Genomic DNA, 10,956 nt, shown 5'->3' on the forward strand with positions numbered 1-10,956 from the left:
GGTACTCCTGCCTCATTGAGAAGTTTCTGCAGTTTGTTGTGATCCACACAATCAAAGGTTTTGGCATAGTGAGGGAAGCAGAAGTACATATTTTTCTGGAATTCCCTTGATTTCTCCACGATCCAGTGATGGTTGGCAGTTTGATCTCTGGTTCCTCTGCCTTTTTAAAACATAGATTGTACATCTGGAAGTTCTGGGTTCACATATTGCTGAAGCCTAGGTTGAAGGATTTTAACCTAACCTGCTCGCACGTGAAATGAGAGTAATTGTAACATAGTATAAAACATGATTCGGCATCACCCTTCTTTGTGGTGGAATGAATGATGACCTTTCCCTGTGCTGTGGCCACTGCTGATGTTTCCAAATTTACTGACATATTAGGACAGTGTTTTAACAGCACTATCTTTTAGGATTGGGTCACCACCACTATCTTCGTTTGTAATAATGCTTCCTAGGGCCCACTTGACTTCACACCCCAGAAGGTCCAACTCTGAGTGAGTGATCACACCATCGTGGTTATAAGGACTGAACTGTTAACCCATGGAATCTGATACTATCTTCAAATAAAGAGTATCAGAATTAAGTTGAATTGTAGAATATCCACCTAGTGGTCAAGAATTGTTCAGTGGTTTGTGGAACCCTCTCCATACTTCTTATAGGGAATTTGGTGCACAGTTTTTATCTTTTTTTTTTTTCTTATTAATACAGTATTTATTTGTCTTCTTTCTGTCAAGCCCTGAGCCACCCACTTTCCCCAGACTGCCTGGGGAGGTACAGGAAAAGGAACACCCAGGGCAGAGGAGACACGGGAAAAAGAACTATGGGAGGTGGATACGGCTCCCTCACATGGCGAAGAGGAGGAGAAAGGCTGCCAGCAGGCAAAAGAGCCCCATGGCCTCCGGGAGGGCAAAGCCCAAGATGGCCTAGGAGAAGAGCAGCTGCTTCAGAGAAGGGCTCCTGTCATAGCCAATGATGAGTCTCCCAAACACAGTCCCATTCCAGCTCTGAAGCCAGCCACCCCCTACTGTGGGAGCCCCAGCTCCAAAGAACTTGGCTGCTGGGTCTATGTCCCTTGAAATGGCACTGGTGTGGAAGCTGTGGCTAGAAGTAAGTGAGGTGGTCAGGGGACGAGGGGCTGCCAAGCTGCTGTGGCTCTCATCTCTCAGAGTCTCCTGTCGTCTTAGCACCACTGCAGACAGTGATCGGCTCAGTAGTGTAGAGGTTCCCCTGATCAAGGAGGGGGTTGAGACGAACTTGGCGCAAGTGGATCCCTTATGATTATACACTGGAGAGGATGAATAGATTCAAGGGATGAGATATGATAGACAGAGTGCCTGAGTAACTATGGACAGAAGTTTGTAACACTATATAGGAGGTAGTGACCAAAACCATTCCAAAGAAAAAGAAATGCAAGAAGCAAAGTGGTTGTCTGAGGAGGCTTTACAAATAGGTGAGGAAATATGAGAAGAGTAAGGCAAGGGAGAAAAGGAAAGCAGAGTTCCAGAGAAGAGCAAGGGGAGATAAGAAAGCCTTTTAAAATGAAGAGTGCAAAGTAATAGAGGAAAACAATAGAATGGGAAAGAATAGAGATGTCTTCAAGATAATTGGAGATATCCAGGGGACTATTCATGCAAGGATGGGCAGGATAAAGGGCAGAAACAATAAGGCCCTAACAGAAGCAGAAGAGATTAAGAAAAGTGACAAGAATATACATAAAAAGTATACAAAAAAAAAAAAGGAGTCTTAATGATGCAAATAACCACGATGGTGTGATCACTCACTCAGAGTTGGACCTTCTGGGGTGTGAAGTCAAGTGGGCCCTAGGAAGCATTATTACAAACGAAGATAGTGGTGGTGACCCAATCCTAAAAGATAGTGCTGTTAAAACACTGTCCTAATATGTCAGTAAATTTGGAAACATCAGCAGTGGCCACAGCACAGGGAAAGGTCATCATTCATTCCAACCACAAAGAAGGGTGATGCCGAATCATGTTTATACTATGTTACAGTTACTCTCATTTCACGTGTGAGCAGGTTAGGTTTAAAATCCTTCAACCTAGGCTTCAGCAATATGTGAACCCAGAACTTCCAGATGTACAATCTATGTTTTAAAAAGGCAGAGGAACCAGAGATCAAACTGCCAACCATCACTGGATCGTGGAGAAATCAAGGGAATTCCAGAAAAATATGTACTTCTGCTTCCCTCACTATGCCAAAACCTTTGATTGTGTGGATCACAACAAACTGCAGAAACTTCTCAATGAGGCAGGAGTACCAGACCACCTTACCTGTCTCCTGACACACTGCATGCAGGTTAAGAGCAACAGTCAGAACTGGACATGAAACAGCTGACTGGTTCAAAATTGGGAAAGGAGTATGATGAGGGAGTATTATTGTTATCCTACATATTTAATGTATATACAGAGTACATCATGGGAAACCACAGGTTGGAAGAATAACAAGCTGAATTGTGTATGCATGTCTGTGTGAAATTCACTCAAGAATTTACACAGACAAGGACTTTGGTCACCATACTCATGTTAACAGTTAACAGCATGTAAGATACCACAGGGCATGTGTTAATAATTAGGAAACATTTGTGAATAAGTTAATTTTTATGAGTACACTGAGTTGAATATGTTCTTTTCCACTTTTTTACAAATAGGGAAACTGAGGCTGAGAGAATTTAATTGTTTTCAGGAGGCTAATATGTAGAAAGAGGTTCGACCTTGGCTTGATCTCTGGGTTGGGAAGATTTCCTGGAAAAGGAACAAATGGATTTTACTTTATTCACATTTGATGAATAGTTTGGCTCCATGTAAAACTGTAGGTTCAAAAAATATTTTCCCTTGGCATTGCTCCTTCCCCTTCGAGCATGTATATGTACAGATGATGTCTTCTTTGCCTCATGTCTTATTTGGTTTCTCTTCTACTCATCCCCCAGACAGTCAACTTCTCTCCTAGATAACCACTTTTACTGGTTTCTAAGTAAAATCTAGCAAACTCTCATGTAGCTGTTACATGGTTTTCAGAGATTTAATTTGCTACAGATGCTTCAATGATTCATTATTTGAAAAAAGTGAGAGTCACCTGTCTTTTAGTCATTTTCTCTGTGTATCAGGAATTAATTATCCCTCTTTCCACATCAGTAACCTCATTAAGCACTCTTTTTTTTTTTTTTTAAAGAAAGCCTGATCCCCCTTCATTTATCAAACCTAAGTGACAACCCATAAAATTTATTGGTAAAAAGTAGCTTTGGAATCCATTATTAATTCATGAGGCAAGAAGAGCAAGTTTAAAATTATGTTGGTAGAATTGTTCTAAGTCACATGTTCCTTAGATCATTCTCTTGCTCCAGCAGGCCCCACCTAGTTCCTAACACTTCAACATGAAAAAAAAAAATGTAGTGGAAAATAACTGACCCATCCCAAGACATCCCTGTTCCTTCTGAGATCCCTGAAGGATGTCTGTTTCCTAACAGTGATCTTGGTTACTCCACTGTGGAATCTCAGAGGAACATCTGTCCTCATTTTGGTTCTCTGAGATACTGAGAAAGCGATCAGGACCAGGGCTCAATCTAAAAAAGTTCCTACCTTTTCAAATGCCCAGGTTATGTCACTGATTTTTTTTTTTTTCCTGAAGCACACCAACCCAATCAAGAAATATTGCAGACACCACACTGCCTTCTTTCAGGAGAGAGCACAAGGCATGAAATATTCCCTCAGGCAGTGGGAGGACCTTTCTTACTAGTAAGAAGGTATGGATTCTGAAATTGCCTTCAGACTGAAGCCTTTGAATTAGTAGTGATGTCAGCTTGAAGACAGAGGAGAGCTGGGCAAGGGTCTTAGGGAGGGGGCCCTCACACTAAATAATAATCCTATTTTAATCACATTTGGGGGCACGGTTCACATTAATTAGTTATTGTGAGCAGTTATTCATAATTCGTATTAGTTTTGCTGTCTTTTAGAGCTCACATTCCTTCTTTTGAAATTTATTTTTAATTGGAGGATAACTGCTCCACAATGTTGTGTTGCTCTCTGCCTACAATGATGTGGATCAGCTTTAAGTACACATATAGCCCCTCTACCTTGAGCCTCACTTTTACCCCATGGCCCCCCATCCCATCCTTCTGGATCATCACAGAGCACAAGGCTGAGCTCCCTGTACTATTCAGCAACCTTCCTTTAGCCATCTCTTTTACACATGGCAATGCATATATTTCAATGCTACGCTCGCAATTCATCCCACCCTCTCTTTCTCTTTCTGTGTTTGGAAGCCCTGTACTCTACATCTGCATTTCTATTCCTGCTCTGCAAATAATTTCATTAGCACCATTTTTCTAGATTTCATATATATGTGTTAAAATGTGATATTTGTTTTTCTCTTTCTGTCTGATTCACTCTGTATAACGGGCTTTAGATTTGTCCACCTCAGTTAAACTGAACTCCTATCTGCTCCTTTCTATGGCTGAGTGACATTCCATTGTATTTATGTACAACAATTTCTTTACCCATTCATTCGTTGACTGACATCTAGGTTGCTTGCATGTCCAGGCTATTGGAACCAGTGATGCAATGAACACTGGAGTACATGTGCCTTTTTGAATTACAATTTTCTCAGGGCATATGCCCAGAGAAGTATCCCCAGGGATTGCTGGGCCATATTGTAGTTTTATTCCTGATTTTTTAAGGATCTCCATGCCGTTCTCCATAGCGGCGGTATGCAATGAACACTGGGGTACATTTGCCTTTTGAAGCACAGTTTACTCAGGGCATGTGCCCATGTGCCCTTTTACTTCCACGAGTTTGACTGTTTCAATACCTCATATAAGGGGATTCATGCAGCATTTGTCCTCCTGGGTCTGGCTTACTTCTCTTGGCATAATGTCTTCCAGGTTGATCCATGTTGTCTCATGACAGGATTTCCTTCTTTTTAAGGACAAATAATAATCCACTGTATGTATATACTACAGTTTATTTATCCATTCATCTGTTGATGGACATTTAGGATGTTAACACGTCTTGGCTATTGTGGGTACTGCTGCAGTGAACTTGAAAGTGCTAATATGTCTTGGTGACCCTGATTTAAATTAACTTGGTTAAATATACTAATGTGGATGGGGAATACATATGGTAGTTCTGGTTTCTATTTTTTAACTTTTGAGTAACCTTCATATTTTTCATCATGGTTGAACCATTTACCATTGCACTAACAGGTAAAAGTCTCCTTATTTTCTACACAAACTCACCAACTTTGACTAGGATTTCTTGTTTTTCTGATTACAATCATTCTAACAGGTGTGAAGTGATATGTCATTGTGTGTTTGATTTTCATATCCTGGATGATCAGTAGTGATATTAGACTCCTTTTCAATATGTCTTCTGCAAACAGAGCTCTATTCAAGTCCCTTGCATATTTGAAATAAAGGCTCCTAACCTTTTTGCTATTATGTTGTATAAGTTTCTTATACATTTTGGAAATTAACCCCTTATCAGGTTTTGTTTTTTTTTTTAAGTCGCTCAGTCGTGTCCGACTCTTTGCGACCCCATGGGCTGTAGCCTACCAGGCTCCTCTGTCCATGGGATTTTCCAGGCAATAGTCCCGGAGTGGATTGCCATTTCCTTGTCCAGGGGATCTTCCCAACCCAGGGATCGAACCCTGGTCTCCCGCATTGTAGACAGACGCTTTACCATCTGAGCCACCAGGGAAGCCTCATATTTCCATAGGACCGATCATGTAATGTGCCTTATATTAGGCATTTTGTTGTTTTGATAGCAAAATTTTGAGGCAGGTATAGTTTTTATCTCTAATTACAACTATGTAAATAAACTGGTCTTCAGGGAGGTTGGGAAATATTTAATGTCACACAGTACTGGTGTGCATGGATGTCTGCATAGCCCAGGACTCAAGCTTTCCCTGGAAAGCAGAGTGCAAATTATTAGCTGAAGTGTTATTTACTTATGATTATTATGCTTACTTACTTATTATTATTAATATATCAAGTAAAGGTATGGTTTATTTATTATTATTATACTGTGGTTCAAATTATACTAATAAATTATGAATGGATTCTATGTCATCCATCATTTATTTATTTAGGGAATTTATGTCATCCATCATTTATTTAGGGAAAAATAGCCAATGATTGAATGCTGGAATGAATGATTGATGGAGCTTCATTCCCTGGGTGTACTAAGAAAGTCTGAAAACACACCAAATGTCATTTCAAAAAAGGGCCTGATAGAGTTAACTGAATTAATGGCTGTAGTGTAAATTAGCACAAGATATTTGGGGGGTACTAGTGGAAAAGCTTCTAAATGGATACAGTCCAGATATTGAGACAATTTTGAAGATAATGAGAGGAGACGAATTTGGTTTCTAGTAGACCGAAAGCAGCAGAACAACAAGCAACACTAAGAACTGGACATGGAAAAATGAACTGGTTCAAAACAGGGAAAGGAGTAAGTAAAGGCAGTATATTGTCACCCCGCATACTTAAATTATATGCAGAGTACATCATGCAAAATGCTGGGCTGGATGAAGCACAAGTTGGAATCAAGATTGCCAGGAGAAACATCAATAACCTCAAGCATGAAGATGACACCACCCTTAGGGCAGAAAGCAAAGATGAACTAAAGATCCTCTTGATGAAAGTGAAAGAGGAGAGTGAAAAAGTTGGCTTCAAACTCCACATTCAAAAACCTAAGATCATAGCATTCGATCCCATCACTTCAAGGAAATAGATGGGGGAAAAAATGAAAACCGTGACAGACTATTTTCTTGGGCTCTAAGAAAGACTATTTTCTTGAGGACTGAGACTGCAGTCATGAAATAAAAGATGCTTGCTCATGGGAAGAAAACTATACCAAACCTAGACAGTGTATCAAAAAGCAGAGACATCACTTTGCTGACAAAGGTCCCTATACTCAAAGTTATGGTTTTTCCAGTGGTCATGTATGGATGTCAGAGTTGGACCATAAAGAAGGCTGAGCACTGAAGAACTGAGGCTTTTGAACTGTGGTGCTGGACAAGACACATGAGAGCCCCTTGGACACCAAGGAGAGCAAACCAGTCAATCCTAAAGGAAATCAACTCTGAATATTCTTTGGAAGGACTGATATTGAAGCTCAAACTCCAATATTTTGGCCTCCTGATGTGAAGAGCCAACCTATTGGAAAAGACCTTGTTGGGATGTTGGGAAAGATTGAAGGCAGGAGGAGAAGGGACGACAGAAGATGAGATGGTCGGATGGTGTCAATGGAAATGAGTTTGAGCAAACTCTGGGAGATAGTGAAGGACAAGGAAGTGTGGTGTGCTGCAGTCCACGGGGTCGCAAAGAGTTGGACACGAATGAGCAACTGAACAGCATCATACAACCCTAGACCACAATGACTCATGGTCGTGTGGCAGAAAAAGTAGAATTTCATGAAGGGATCCTATTGCATGAGCTTATGGCTAAGAAACCTGAGGGATCATGTTGTCCTGTTCAAGTCCATTATGGAGCCATGTGAAAACAGAGCTGAAATGAGACTGTTAGTACTGGAAAATCATGATAGACTTTGTGCCCATGGTTAAGTCATTTAATTGTCAAGAAAAGCCCAGAGATCAGTAGAATGTGGTATAAGGGGAATTTAGAAAACTGTGGGTGGGGGTTATGATATGTGTGTTTAGTAAACCCTAGTCATGACCATTGAGGGAGACAAAGCTGGGTGCTGAAGCTGAAATGGAATGGGGTAGTAAGTTTTCCATACCAGATGCGTAGGGAGCTGGGGAATGTGGCAAGCACAATCTTAACCATGGAGGAGCAGTACCATTGTCAAGGAATTCCTCATATTTCCTAACTGGTGCATGCTACTGGCACTGGGGCTTTGAGACAATGTATTGAGTGACTCACTCTGCACTGCCTCAGTGAAGGGTGAGGAAGTCCATGGCAATGGAGCTTTGTGATATCAGCGTGAGTGTGACAATTTGTTTTTGAGATTGCAAGCACATGGTATTTGGGGTGGGAAACAAGTGCATCATGCCAGATCTGGGATATTCCCTCTGGGTGGAGCTGCCTGGTCCTTATAAAAGGAGTCTCTACCACCGTGCTGCTATCTTTGTGCTACTCAGTCATAGGTCTTCTTTGGAGCCTCTGGTGAGTACAATTTTAGAGGTTTTTAGCACTCGTGTGGTAGGGTATAGTCTTAGGGTAGAAGTGCCTGTATTTTAACAAATTAGTGCTCTCTATGGGAATAAGAAGGTAATAAGAATTTAGGGGTAGTTTTTAGTCTTGTTCTTGACGTCTTAAATGTGCACTTAAATGAGACGAGAGGAATAGAATCAGTGGCACAATCTTAACCTAGGGAGAGTCAGGGAGATGAGATGCCGTGTTTCAGTGCACCCTGCATTCATTGCAAATGAAGCCTTCTCAGCCTGCAGTCCCACTGAGTGCTGAGTGTGGGCCTTTGTGTTTCTCCTCGGAAGCCAACAGTCAAGTCAATTAGACCAGCAACCAGGACCTCAAGGGAGAAATTAGTAAAGATGTGTTTTGAGATAAGCTACAAATTTCACATCCTGATTATTCTTCTTCAGAGTGTGCTTGTATTCACACAGCATTTGTGTAAGTAATTTTTTCTTTGGAAAGTGGTAGAAGAGGGCTCCCTAATAATGGAAGAATAGGACTTTCTGTTAAGAACAATGCTGTCTGTTTGTATTTCAGATTCCTTGAGACCCAGGAAGGATGTCTCACCATCCGCATCCGCATCCGCATCCGCATCCGCATCCGCATCCGCATCAGCATCACCATCAGTGCAAGGTGCCCTGCCATCCACCTCCAAAAGTATGCCCACCCAAGTGCCATGAGCCTTGCCCACCTCATCCATGCCCATCTCCACCGAGCCAGAAGAAATGCCCTCCTGGGCCACCATGCCCACCATGCGAGCAGAAGTGTCCACCCAAGTGGAAGTAACAGCACCAGATTTCATCTGGACCAAGAAACAACAAGATCCAGGCTCTCCCGTTGTCCATCCTTCGGCCATGGTGACAGATTTCATCTTTCTTAACCTCTCTCCTCAACCTACAGCTGACAGAGAAAAGGCTTGCTTCCTGAAGCTGACACAATCTTGTTGGATAAACAGCAGCAGGATCATCGCCTGATCGCTCCTTGCCATATGCCCGTCTGTAATCCGAGTTGTGATCTCTATCCTGTGAGCAATTAGTGTGTCTATTGTTTTGCTTCTCCAATAAAGCCTGTGTCCTAGTTGAGTGCACATTTCTTCTTATGTTTTTCTTTTGCACTTTGTGTTTTTAACGTCTCCTGTCAACTACAAGTATTCTTCTGTGTGTTCCTTTTACTCCCATTGGATTTTCGGAGTTAGACTTTTCCTTCATTGAGTTCAGCTTTGCCTGAAATATGTCTTTTAGATTGGATCCATCAAGGAATTCTTTCACTGGTTTCAAACGTGTCTATCTCTCTACCTTGTAGGACCCTGAAAAGAACTGAATTCTCTCAGCCTCAGTTTCCTTACTTGAGAAAATGAGGAGAGAATGTATTCAACTCAGTGTACTCATAGACACAATGTTTCCTAATTATTGATACATGCCAGGCCATCTCTTATATGCCAGGCGCATGATAATGGTGACCAACATTCTTGTCCATCTAAATTCTTGAGGGAATTTTACACACACACCCACACACACACACATATGCAGAAGACAAATAATAGTCCTGCATGTGTATGTGAGAGAAAATTTGGAGAAAAGCTCTTCCAAAGTCGCATTTTGGGCAATAACCTGAGTGAAGAAATGAGTGAGCTTTGAGTGTATCTGGGATACATTGTACCATGAGAGGTGTGGGCAAGTGCTAAGGCAGAGGAAATTAACCACAGAAAGGACAGTGATCAAGGAGACACTGCCTCCCAACTCCAATACTTTGGCCACCTCATGCGAAGAGTTGACTCATTGGAAAAGACCCTGATACTCTGAGGGATTGGGGGTAGGAGGAGAAGGGGATGACAGAGGGTGAGATGACTGGATGGCATCACTGACTTGATGGACATGAGTTTGTGTGAACTCCGGGAGTTGGTGATGGACAGGGAGGCCTGGTGTGCTGTGATTCATGGGTTCGCAAAGTGTAGGACACGACTGAGCGACTGAACTGAACTGAATTGAAGTGAAGCCTTCTGTGGGGGACTTTGACTGCCCTGGGTATGCAGACATCTATAGGCACTGGTACTTTGTGACATTAAATGTTTCCCAACCGCTCTGAAGATCAGCTTCCTAACACTGCTGTAAATTAAGGACAAAAGCTATATTGGCCTCAAAATTTTGCTATGAGAACAACAAAATGTCTAATATAATGCACATATCATAGTCTGTTACCAAGCCCAAGCTTGCTTCGCTCGCTGCAGTGAATCTGAGATGAGGTGTCTAGACTAGGAAAAGGAAAAAATGAAATGAAAAATTTCATTTTTCACCCAGGAATCAAACCCAAGTCTCCTGCATTGCAGCCCGATTCTTTACCAACTGAGCTATGAGGGAAGCCCACCTAGACCAGAAAGGGACTTTGTTTGGGAACCCGCTGGCTGAGACAATGAGAACCTAATACCTCAAAATAATCATCTTGCTGGGGCCTGGTTGCCAGGTTCTTTTATGAGTCAGAAATGGAGTGCGAATAAGGAAACAAAGTAAAAAACTACTCAATTGCAAATTGAGTACAAAATTACAAAATTGCAAATTTCCCCTAGTATGGCAAGCCTCATGCGGAGGAACGTGTTACATTTGCTTCCTTACAGTCCCTCACAGGTGGGCAGCTCAGGTTATCTCCCAAAGGCAGTCCATTATGCACACTTACAATAGCAAAAGTGGCCAGATGAGGGTTAAAATCACAGAAGCGGATCCAGCACAGATTCAAAATCAACTCTTCCTGGTTACAAGGCTTAAGGTAATATGAGCCCCATATATATGATAAGGGGT

At 41.8% G+C, this 10,956-nt stretch overlaps 1 pseudogene; it reads right to left on the reverse strand.

Annotated features, from left to right (window-relative positions):
- Positions 1 to 842: 842 nt before the first annotated feature.
- LOC113889314 lies at positions 843 to 8,909 on the reverse strand (annotated as a pseudogene).
- Between the last annotated feature and the right edge of the window lie 2,047 nt (positions 8,910 to 10,956).

The sequence above is a fragment of the Bos indicus x Bos taurus genome, unplaced genomic scaffold (assembly GCF_003369695.1).
Source record: "Bos indicus x Bos taurus breed Angus x Brahman F1 hybrid unplaced genomic scaffold, Bos_hybrid_MaternalHap_v2.0 tig00011752_arrow_arrow_obj, whole genome shotgun sequence".
Classification (NCBI taxonomy): domain Eukaryota; kingdom Metazoa; phylum Chordata; class Mammalia; order Artiodactyla; family Bovidae; genus Bos; species Bos indicus x Bos taurus.